This window comes from Barbus barbus (assembly GCF_936440315.1).
Source record: "Barbus barbus genome assembly, chromosome: 42".
Taxonomy (NCBI): Eukaryota; Metazoa; Chordata; class Actinopteri; order Cypriniformes; family Cyprinidae; genus Barbus; species Barbus barbus.
Genome location: NC_136720.1, coordinates 16,136,024 through 16,148,687, shown reverse-complemented (window position 1 = coordinate 16,148,687; position 12,664 = coordinate 16,136,024). Strand labels below are relative to the sequence as shown.

General features: G+C 40.2%; 1 protein-coding gene across 1 annotated transcript in view; it reads right to left on the bottom strand.

Moving 5' to 3' along the window:
* LOC306861089 (plexin-A4-like) overlaps positions 1-11,983 on the bottom strand; it is a 224,644-nt gene extending 212,661 nt beyond the window's left edge. The window contains exon 1 of the mRNA XM_079403167.1: positions 11,694-11,983. The gene's annotated coding sequence lies outside the window, so the exon portion shown is untranslated. The remainder of the gene's footprint in view (positions 1-11,693) is intronic.
* Between the last annotated feature and the right edge of the window lie 681 nt (positions 11,984-12,664).

The window sequence follows — 12,664 nt, the reverse complement described above, 5'->3', positions numbered from 1 at the left end:
ACAGCAAATATTTCCAGCACACTAGTGTTTCGGAGCAGTGTGCGGTGCTGCTGAATCTGTAGCGTTACAGCAAAAATATGTATTTCAGCTGAGCTGTAAGTTTATGAATTGCATGTGATTTGAGAAAGACTGGCTAACGTGAAATATTGCCAATAAAAAAATAAAAGTATTTAAAATAATTATATACACATTTAAATCTATTAAATTAAAATGTAAAAAAAAAATTAAATATTCTCTACAAGCAATGCACAACATACACAAGAAGTGACAGTGCTGACATAACTGCATAAACACACACATGGAAACTTGCCTTCATAGCGTACACACGTGAGCAGCAGCAGTGAGGGCAGCAGCGATGTGTGTGGTGGGGGTTGATGGGGGTGTGGGTTTGATTTCTCACCCAGACTGAAGGCTTTTCCCTTCAGCTTTCCTCAAAGCAATCCTGGGGCGTTTCAGAGGCACTGATGCAGGTAATAAATCAGAGATCATAAAAGTTCATTTCCCACACAGCAGAGTCTCTAATACAGTGCTGATGTGTGCTGGGCCAGCCGGAGGTGGGGTCTGACTGTCATCACTGCACGTCACATATCATCAACTAAAAGGAAGGATGGCTAGAGGTTTCAGCTGACTTGAGCTTAGTTTTGTCTTCAATAATGAATGTGACTAAATTGCAACAGCTGGCCCTAGATCAGTAACTGAACAGCGTCCTAGCTTTTTTCCTTTCTATGGAACCAACAGTTTTCACCCAAAGGTAAACTATATGGTCAAACTGAATAACGATGTATGAAGGGCAAGTATGTAAAAAATAAAGTCAGATATGATCTCTGAAAACAACAGCCAACACAGTCCATATTAAGAAAGATGTGGGAGACAGTCACATTCATTTTGTAAACACTTATCCAAAGCAGGGTATGTATAACCTCGGCGTTGTTAGTGCCATGTTCTACAAGATGAACTGGAGATGACCCATCGAGCACTGCTTTACATACAGTATTAATACTCAATCTCATCCAGTACAGTGTTGGATGAACTGGACCTGCAAGATTAACTTCTTAGACATGAATGCTTGATAAATCACAAGCTTAGAAATGATTATTATAAACCATTAAACTGTTTTTAATTTGTCTGTGTGTGTGTGTGAGAGAGTGAGTGAGTGAGTGAGTGAGTGAGTGAGTGAGTGAGTGAGTGAGTGAGTGAGTGAGTGAGTGAGTGAGTGAGTGAGTGAGTGAGTGAGTGAGTGAGTGAGTGAGTGAGTGAGTGAGTGAGTGAGTGAGTGAGTGAGTGAGTGAGTGAGTGAGTGGAATAATCTTGGGATTGGGGCCCTGATACACACGACTGGATTCAACACTGGTAATCCAATTTATACCCTCCCATTCTCCACACACACACCTCAGTGTTCCTTAAGTGGAATCTTGGAGGCTTTCCTCCAGTTATTCTCCATTAAAAAGGGTCTCTGAACTCCCAATTTTAATTACAAAAATCCAGTTGGGACATGTAAATCTTGTCATTCGCCACATTTATTTTGTGTGTGTGTCCAGGTCTATTTTGCAGACCTTCCCTTAAAGTACATAAAATGTGGGGAAGACTCCATTTGGAGCACTGCATCAAGAACAATAACTATATTTGCATCCACACCAACAGACAACGTTCCGTTTATTAATGTGCACTGCAGTTTTGTCGTCTGTGGGTAGGTTTTATCATTCATCATTCTTAAAGTAATTCCAACAATATCATTCCCCTGCATCGTTATCATTACAGCTGTAGTGTGGACTTCCCTGCTCTCATAGAATTAGAATGATTATTAAAACTTTACAGTTAAAATTATCATTAAAGTTATCGTCGTCGGGGTGAATGGCCCTTAAGACTGGACATAAGTCCTGGCCATAAACCATGAAGCCTCTTCCCTCTTGTTGGCAGTAATCAGATGAGAGTGGACATACTTTAGGAACATGACCGCTGAATTCTAACACACTTATACAGCAATTAGCTTTTCCTTAAAATCTAGCATTCTGAAGGCAGATGTGTGCAGATTCAAAGCCTAAAATAAATCACTGCCCCACTGAAGTCAGTTGAACACACTGGAACAGCTTGGAAACACATTGTAATAGCCAGCAAGGCAGCAAAAGCACAGTTTTAAAGAATCTGTCAGCTCCGCCTCTGTTCTAAGAGAAAACCCATTTTCTTACAGACTCACACAAGTGATAAATCACCGCCTCAACATTAACTGTGAGACCAAATGGAAGAACGGACAGAAGGAGAGAGAATAGAGATGGAAACGGTTTTCCAAGTCACAAGAAAAGCAACTAAAATTGTGCCTCTAACAAAAAAAAAAAAAAAAAAAACCACACAACAACTATTACTACCTGGAGTGACATGAGACGAAAACAAATATCATCAGCAACACAACAGCCGACAAAATCAGCCAGTACAATCATAAGGCAGCAGAGAGTTTAAGAACAAGGGGACAATTTTTGCATGCATGTAATTTTACTGGATTTCTCCTCCCCATGCAAAAATTGATTTACCTTGTATTTCAAGATTGTTTATATTAGCGCAACTGTGATAATTACAGCTGGTTTTTGAGGAATCATGCAGCGAGTCAAGTCAATATCTGCTTATGTCAAGTCTTATGAAGTTATTCTAATAACACATTATTCAGACAACCATAGCTGTTAAATTACTGATAAGAATGAGTTCAAGAAATGACTCACTCATTTAGAGGCATTTTGGAGGACTTCGACTTAAACTGTATGAGTCATCAATAAACAGTGTGTGTGCGCACTCTCGCTCATAACTCATTTACTTCCCTCTCCAAGGCTCCATGATACAGACACATCCATAAAGTCAAAAGCAACGCAATGACACAAAACCATCACTGTGTCTGCACTATGGTTTCCTGGTCAAACTGACGTTCAATACCACCATTCAAGTGCCGATGACAAAGACGTTTGCATGAGCACATACACACAGACATATGAGCATATAGCGTGAGTGAAGATGTCACATTGGTAATGGCCTGGAGGCAAAGCGTCATGGGTGTCGTATGTAGAGATAATGAAGAACGAGAGGCACACAGAAGCTTCTTTGATGAGGGCTAACTATGATGTGCTCACTTCCATCCATATGCGTGTGAGTAGACAGATGAGCTATTGTCCACAGCTGGTAGATTACACATCATTCGAGCGTCGCAAGTGGCTACAAAAACATATGCAGAGGAGTCTCATCAATATGCATTTTATACAAATCAAAATGTAAATGCGGTCCGTGGTTGCCTGTGGAATCACTAGCTGAACTTTTTGCCACAACTTCCTCATTGAATGAGCGCCAGCGTTCTCTTCTCCTCCTCATCTGCGTGCAGGAGTCGGGACAGGAAGATAGCACTCCATTCCGTTTTCTATTTACCTTCCTCCCTCGCGCTGTTTGTCAGAGCCCTTGGCGTAAACACGTAAGGCTGTTTTCGAGTCCTTTCAGCAGGGGCTCCTGTGGTTTAGGATGAAGGAAACGTAATCCATTCCTCTTTTCTTTCCCTCTCTGCAGTTGGTCAGGCTGTTTAGTTTGATTTTCTACATGCTTAACCGCATCACATTTCTTGTGCGAGTGAATCCGAGGGGTCTTGGTGAGCATGCATGACCGCTCCCCAGAAGCTAAATCACAGTGACACTGGAAAAGTGGAAATAACCTGTGTGTTTACCACATTTACCTTCCATTTTACTCTAAGAGGATGTTCCATCCCATGGCACTGCGGTGACATGAATCACTCTGACAAGATTCTAATATCACCTTCATTCATGTTAGCTGTACCAAATAAGACGACTTGTGAAGTGCGTCCAATGAGGGCTTGAAAACGCTTATCTTGAAGGCGCTGGAAGAATGTGGGATGCCAAGGGCACAAAACGTTGGTGGGAAGGATCATGCGACAGCTGTAATTTCTTGTCTGCATCCATAAAATGTTTGGAAATACAACACCATTCATAATCCTGGAAAACATGTCGACTCCTATAAAGGAGGAATAAGGCTTACTCAACTCAGCATTCAGTGTCCGATTCCATTCACCATGCTGATTTATAGGACAAGTTTGATCATTCCCCTTGCATTTAATCAATGCTCATGATGATAGACTCACTGGCGCCCTCTAGCCCACACTGCAGTTGTGATTTGTATGTGTACGCCTGCGTGTGGGGAGGTACATTAAGAGGGATAATGGAGCTAAAAAGTCATGTTTCCATGGGAACACTTATAGATGTGCGAGTGGGTGGCAGAGGGACTGAAGCTCAGTGATACAACGGAGATGCTTAATGCACAGAACACAGAGAAAGAAACCCACATACACAATGACAGACTAACTACATGAATGCAACTGCAGACAAGCTTCAAGGCATCTGTTATATAGTATAGACATTCACAACATGATTGAAATACGCTGAATGGATGCACATGTGCCTGCAGAAATTAAGACAGCGAAAAACATGTTAGTTTGTCTAGTCCGATGCTTACGGTCAAGGGGAATTAAACCCAACCTTGGCAACCCAGAATGCATAACGTCAAAGACAAACACTAAACAGACAAACCAAAGTCAACAGGAAGTTGACACTTCAAAACATGAGTACATTTCACTGTCCTAACAGCAAAGGACAAGTGCATCATTAGAGAATCTAAAGAGAATCTCATAAAAGTTATGAGTGGATATTAATGGAAAATAGAAATGTTGCTGACATCCTGAACACAACTGATAATTAAAAAAAAGCAAATAGAAAACCAGTATGACCTTCTTGCTTCAACTTTTCGCTCTCTTTGCAAGAAAGAGAGAGAAATATTGCTTACAACTCGTACACGTTTGCAGACACTGACGCCACTTTAAAACTGAGACTTAAGGTGGACGTTTCAAACAGCGAGTTCACCTACAAAAGGAACAAGATGCGTATGCCTGTCTGAAGGTTTCAAATCATTTCATGCATCTGAAACAAAACTAATTTATTACCCATCACACATGGCTTAGCAGAGGCAAATATAAAAGCTGGCATAGAGGGATGTTTTCAACATAATCCTCCTGACCTTACCCATGGGAAGATCTGCACCAAAAATTCTCTGTTCTGCTCTCTTTCCTCAGGTATATTACAGAAACTACACGGAAAGGTCACATCAAGTTCATTGTAACAATGTTCCAAATTTGGAACAACCTAAATCCCTTTTCTCAATGACACTGACAGCTGCCAGTAGCATTACTGGATGGCTTTTGAAAATCTGATAATAAATTAGATAGATCACCAATTTGAAAAAGGCACTAATATTCTGGCTGCTAAAAATAAAGTGCAAAAAAACACTTGTATATACAGAAAATTGAAGCAGCACATAATGATTCATCATTAACAAAATGAACAATCATAAGTGAAACAAATCATTCAGCATGCAGACAACATTTTCAAGCAACTCTCATTGAAAACCAACGACTTACGGTTGCTTTTCTGCCCCAAAAAATGCTAGAAGTGTGAATAGGGTGTAAGGTTCAGTGCACAGTGGTGTTATTTCATGGATTTGAAAATCTAACTTTTGATTTACTAGCCCAGATGTTTAGCCATTAAGCTAAGATCACAAAGCTTGTGTATAAAATCTAACATTGAACTTTAAACACTCAAGCAATAACACCACAAAAACAATAAATTCAAACCTTTCTCTTGCTACATTTCCATCACTAGATAATCAGCACCACACAAATGAGGTGCTAGTGAAATTTACACATGCAACCTACAGAAACATACTGTAAACAAGGCTTAAGTTGTTTAAAAATGACAGCGTTTTGAAAAAAACCAGCAAAATCAAAAGGTTTTTTTTTTTTTTAAGCAGATATACACAGACAGATAGCCTGTCGTTTCGTAATGGGACTCACATGTGCAACAGTGGTGATAGGAAGAGGAGTTTCTCACTGGAGGAAATCACGCTCTCCTCACTATCCACACAGACACACACGCTCACGTACTCACCAGCACGCACACGTGGTGGGACATGGGGACGCACAGCAGGAGTCTATTCTGAAGATGTCACAAGCACACAGAACTGTCACTCGCAATTCACACATTTACCTACAGACAATCCCATCCAGTCGCACACAGAAACACACGACATGAGCATGTGCGCATATGCATGGACAGATCTGCAACAAGAAACTCTCTCTACGTTCCGAACACAAATATTTACTGTGCAAATAAACTTTGTGCTCTGCCAAGTCACAAAAAACTTTCCAGATACACGGTTAATTTACTTCCCAAAGAAACACTGCATGTTAAATACACAGTACAAAAATCAAGGTTTGTTGCCAAGCTAACATACAGGTACATCTAAATAAAATTAGAATATCATGGAAAAGGACAATATTTTTTGTCACTCATTTCAGAAAGTGAAACCCATATATTATATAGATTCATTAAACAGTTAAATATTTTATATTAATATTATATATTATAATATTATATTATATATTTTATAAGAAATATTATATTTCTTGCAATTTTGTTGATTATGGCTTTCAGATAATGAAAACCCAAAATTCAGTGTCTCAGAAAATTTGAATATTACATAAGACCAATAAAAAAAAAAGGATATTTAAACAGAAATGTCAGGCTTCTGAAAAGTATGTTCATTTCTATGTACTCAATACTTGGTTGGGCCTCCTTTTGCATGAATTACTGCATCAATGCGGCGTGGCATGGAGGTGATCAGTTTGTGGCACTGCTGAGGTGGTATGGAAGCCCAGGTTGCTTTGATAGCAGCCTTCAGGTCATCTGCATTGTTGGGTCTGGTGTCTCATCTTCCTCTTGACAATACCCCGTAGATTCTCTATGGGGTTCTCTATGGGGTTCAGGTCAGGCGAGTTTGCTGGCCAATCAAGCACAGTAACACCATGGTCATTGAACCAGCTTTTGGTACCTTTGGCAGTGTGGGCAGGTGCCAAGTCCTGCTGGAAAATGAAATCAGCATCTCCATAAAGCTTGTCAGCAGAAGGAAGCATGAAGTGCTCTAAAATTTCCTGGTAGATGGCTGCATTGACTGTGGACTTCAGAAAACACAGTGGACCAACACCAGCAGATGACATGGCAGCCCAAATCATCACTGACTGTGGAAACTTCACACTGGACTTCAAGCAACATGGATTCTGTGCCTCTCCACTCTTCCTCCAGACTCTGGGGCCTTGATTTCCAAATGAAATGCAAAATTTACTTTAATCTGAAAAGAGGACTTTGGACCACTGAGTAACAGACCAGTTCTTTTCTCCACAGCCCAGGTAAGACGCTTCTGACATTGTCTCTGGTTCAGAAGTGGCTTGGTAGCCCTTTTCCTGAAGACGTCTGAGCGTGGTGACTCTTGATGCACTGACTCCAGCTTCAGTTCACTCCTTGTGAAGCTCTCCCAAGTGTTTGAATCAATCCCTGTTGCTTGTGCACTTTTTCCTACCCAAATTCTTCCTTCCAGTCAACTTTGCATTTAATATGCTTTGATACAGCACTCTGTAAACAGCCACACCTTTCAGTAATGACCTTCTGTGACTTACCCTCTTTGTGGAGGGCGTCAATGTTCATCTTCTGGATCATTGCCAAGTCAGCAGTCTTCTCCATTATTGTGGTTTCAAAGAACAAGAGATACCCGGAATTTATACTGTAGGGATGGTCATTAATTGAAACTCAAATGCAAATATTCTAATATTTAGAGATACTGATTTTTTTTACTTTCATGAGCTGTAAGCTCTAATCATCGAAATTAAAAAAAAAAAAATTGAAATGTTTTACTTTACATGTAATGAATTAAAATATATGAAAGTTTAACTTTTTGAAATAAGTTACAAGAAAAAAAAAAAAAAAGAACTTTTTCATGATATTCAAATTTTTGGAGATGTGCCTGTAAATAGTGGAACGATAAGTCGTAAAAACTGTTGTAGTAACCCGGTCATAACAGAAGGGGTTAGGTACCTGGTTCATTTGTTCCACCACACACACGCAAACACGTTTTCAACAGAGGGAAACAGTCAAGCAGAGTCTCATTAAGCAAAACATGATTACAAAAATTGATTTTTCTTCCTCTTAGATTCCTGTTGGCTATTGTGTCTTACCGAGCTGTTCAAATAGCACACATCTTTAGTCAAAGCTCATGCAGTTCAAGATCATTTTCCTAAAGTCAACTTATCAAGCTGCTAATTAATTGGGTTATAGGTAAAGATATACACATTCTCACAGTATACAGAACAGCAAATTGTATAAACTCCATAGAAGAGCTATAATCACCTAAATGCACCTATAAGGCATGAAGATATTATAAATGTCATCATCTTGATTTTCCATAAAGCTCCTCTGGGACAATGACTTGACATTGACAATGACAATTGACAATTGTCAAGTTATTGTCCCAGAGGAGCTTTATGGAAAATCAAGATGACGACATTTATAATATCTTCATGCCTTATAGGTGCATTTAGGTGATTATAGTTGGGCAATAATATACTTTACATTTGTGACCCTGGACCACAAAACCAGTCTTAAGTCGCTGGGGCATACTTGAAGCAATAGCTAAAAATATATTGTATGGGTCAAAATTTGAAATTTTTCTTGTATGCCAAAAAAAAACATTAGAATATTAAGTAAAAATCATGTTCCATGAAGATACTTTGTAAATGTCCTACCGTAAATATATCAAAACCTAATTTTTGATTAGTAATATGCATTGCTAAGAACATAATTTGGACAACTTTAAAGGCGATTTTCTCAATATTTAGATTTTTTACACCCTCCGATTGCAGATTTTCAAATAGTTAGTATCTCGGATCAATATTGTCCTATCGTAACAAATCGTATATCAATGGAAAGCATATTTATTCAGCTTTCAGGTGATGTATAAGTCTAAAACCACATATTGTGTCAATACAAGCAATAAAGCTGTTGAGAAATGCTATATAGTTTATATCGCCATATGATACTGTATGTATGCAGATGAAGTTAAACATACTTTATCAAATTTTATGTAAAGAGCTTAGCAATAGAAGTTATATTTTGCAACAAGTCAAGTAGTTGAGATTTGCTTTATAGTATATGACTACATGAGTGTAATACTGTAACGATAAAGTTGGATATAATACTTTATTAATTAGAATATGCAATTATATTGCCATTATTCTCACCATAACTGCATCAATCAGATACTAAAACAGAGCAATACCCAAACTCAAATACAGATGCTGTTGTCTTGGAGAGCAAAAGCAAAACAAACCTGATTGGCTGGTATAGCCAATCTGCAACCTATAAGAACAGAGGGGGCAGACAGAGAGAGTCATTCACCAGTTCCCAAACCAGTCATTCAGCCTCATGTCAACCGCTCCGAGTTCATACTGAAGAGTGAACACACTCTCTGGACTCTCATCCTAACAGCTATATTTCTAACATTTTATTAAGTCTCACTCTCATATCATTAATAATGCCATGTTGGCATTCAATGCATTCCATTCTATCTCCTTTCTATCTATTCTAAGCTCATCTCGAACTTTGGCCAAGAAGAGAAAAAACTTTGAAAAATGTCAGCATTATATTCATCCTTGCTGATAGCACTGTGTTTAAGGTCTCTGAAAGCTCTCTGGGGGCAGAGAGACAAGCAGACGTCACACGTTCAAGGCTAAGATGCCACTGGAACGCACTGAAATGATTAAGTTTCGTGTTTTATCACAGCCTGATGGTACTTGCGGTTTCTCCTTGAAACTCAGGGGCACTCTGACTGCAAAAACATGCACGGAGTGCTTAGCACATTCATCCACACCTACACTTTTAACAAACGGATGCAAAAAACAGCCATATTGTTGCATGCAAATGCACACATACTGGCATTCACCTATAGCTTTACTCTATTAAAAAGCAAGCCATAATTGGCCACATGCAGACACAATGTACACTCATAGTACAAAAGCCTTGTTTCTTATCAGCCTCTAAATAGAACAAATTCCACTCAGTTCACAAAAGCTTAAATACTTCATTAACACAATCTTCATGAATTCATAGGCAGAAACCTCCAGATACAGTCAGCGGCTGTGAACACTGAGGTCCCACTATGAATAGAATCCTTACTGAAATAACACTCACCACAAGCGTGTGAACTCCTCTGATTATTTAGATTCCAGTACAAACCCCACAGACTGACACTCTCAGCGGACAACAGATCAGTGTAACAAAACAGTTCATGTTTAAGTCAACGAAAATCTGCCAATTACAGGGTTGGCAAACAGCAGTGATGTTACTGAAGAGGATGCTCATTTCCACAGCTGTGAGGGCAGAGGACTGATGACGTGTCCACCGGACAAACTGAACATCAGAAACATGCGTTAGACGTGTCCTCAGCTGATCTATGCTGCATTGAGGCAGCCATAAGGGTTTGCAGATGAGTTGCTTTGAGACACAAAACAATGGCTCAAATGGAAATGGTCAGCGGCTCCGTCAGAGTACAGGAGTCATGACATTACTGCAGCTGCCCCTGATTTCACGTGTAAATTAGGGAAAACTCTTGACCCACCCATAATTGCAACGGTGTATGTAAATAGACCAGTACAAACAATGCAGATACAGTGGATGGATGGATAATACAGTGACGCGTCCCATCATGAGCGCTTAAAACGATGACAAAGATGAAATGACTGAAAATTACGCACGATAACAGACAACCAGTGTGTCAAACTCAGTTTCTGAACATAACAGGGTAATAGCCAGTAATGCTGAGGGTAAAATCTCACGTATGATAGCCGCTCATTCTCCACCCTGCGCCGTCAGGTAAAGCGCGCACGCTGAGAAGAAGCGCTCACGCACGCGACTCAGAGAGCAAGTTGCGCTCTTTAGTTAACGCTCTCGCGCCACAGCCGCGTGCCTGTAACGGGCTCTTTTTGCTGAAGACTTTTAACAGTCCCATGCGCGCGGTTTGTAGCGTTTCATCTCTGGCCAGCCAAAGAGTGCGTTTCCAAAACAGCGCTTTTGCGGTGAAACGTGCGTAAAATGAATGTCATGCGAACTGCGTCAGCTCCACTTTATATTACAAATCACGTCTTAAGCCTTGTATGATGAGACAAACTGAGCAACACAGCCTAATCTAATAGCGTTAAGTCTTATAAACATAGCTCAGCCAACACTGAAAATTGTGTTATTTAAGCCTAATCAACCTCACCTTGTTCCGAACGTGTATGACTTTCTTCCGTGGAACACAAGATGTGATGCTAAGGCATAATATTAGTGACTGACAGCCTTAGTCGCCATACGATTAAAGTGAACTGGCTGTACGCCCAACATCTGCGAACCAGAAAGTAAAAAAGGTTTGGAACAACATGAGGTTAAGCAAACGATGACAGAATTATCATTTTTGGGTGAACTATCCCTTTAAGAGTCGTATGCGCTTTTCATAAAGCACTACACATTTTAAGTTATCAGTTTAAAACAGTCTCCATATGCTGTTCTCGGTTTTAAATACAAGAGCTCCAGAGAGTAAAATATCGCACAATCCTGTAACGCGCGGGTGCGGGTGCTGCATTGCCCTCCTCACAGCACGCCCTTATACTAAATAGCAGGTAACACGCCTCGCTTACCTGCTCAAATAACCTTTCCCATGCGTTAATCCGTTAAATAACAAGTTCAAGATGTAAAACACCAATTCCGTTACACGGTTGTCCCGTGTCAAGCGCTTACCTGTTCTCGCTGCGGATTTCACCTCACCGCCGCAGTCGCGCTCACACTGCGGATGATGGGCACCTTCACAGGAATCCCAACTCACTTACGCCACAAATACAGCCACAAATAAAACACTCGATTCGGTGGCTTTCGCGTATCACTGACACTTAATTCTACCGAAAAGATCCTCCGTGTTTAATTTCCCCAGGAAGAAACGACAGACGAGCTGCAGAATCCCATCAACGACTAAGCTGAAGCGCTGGTGAGCGTTAAAACTGCCGCTCGCGCTATAGTTTCCATCATGACGCGCTGATTGACAGAATTTTAAGCGCGCTAAAACAGTAACCGGAATTCCGCGTGCAGCAGTTGAGCAAGCGAGCGAACGCGCGCTGCGGTCAGAGCGGTTGTTTTGGAGTTTGCCGGTTCGCAGCTGACTCCCAAGTACCAGAAGAGAGGTGTGTGGTCAGTTGCTTTCTGCTGAGACGCACAGGCTGTCTTGTTTTACAAACCCTCCTGACTCTCAAGCGGTGACATCCCGAATCTGGCAGCTGATTGGGCTAATTGTAAAATCTCATTGGCTGCAATCAGCGTGCGCGGCTGGCATGAATGAGGCATATGCTGCACCCCAACGTCTTTTAATATGTCTATAATGCATGCATTACACAGTGGAACGGATTTGGGGGGTAAACACGGATGAATGTAATGCTGCGGACAGAATGGTTTACGGATTTGAATATCTAATCGACAAGATGATTTGGAGATTAGGATGTAAACATGTAATACAAACATCATGTCAGGAGATTAGCTTTACACTCATTTATTTACGCTCATTATTTTATTAATCAGAGATTAATCTAAATAAATAGATTCGTAAATAAATCAATCCAAGTTAATATAATTAATAAAATGAACGTGCAAATGTCATTTGATAGGATATTAAACATATTAAACATATTTCATAAAATCCCATTGCAGACTTGAAAATATAG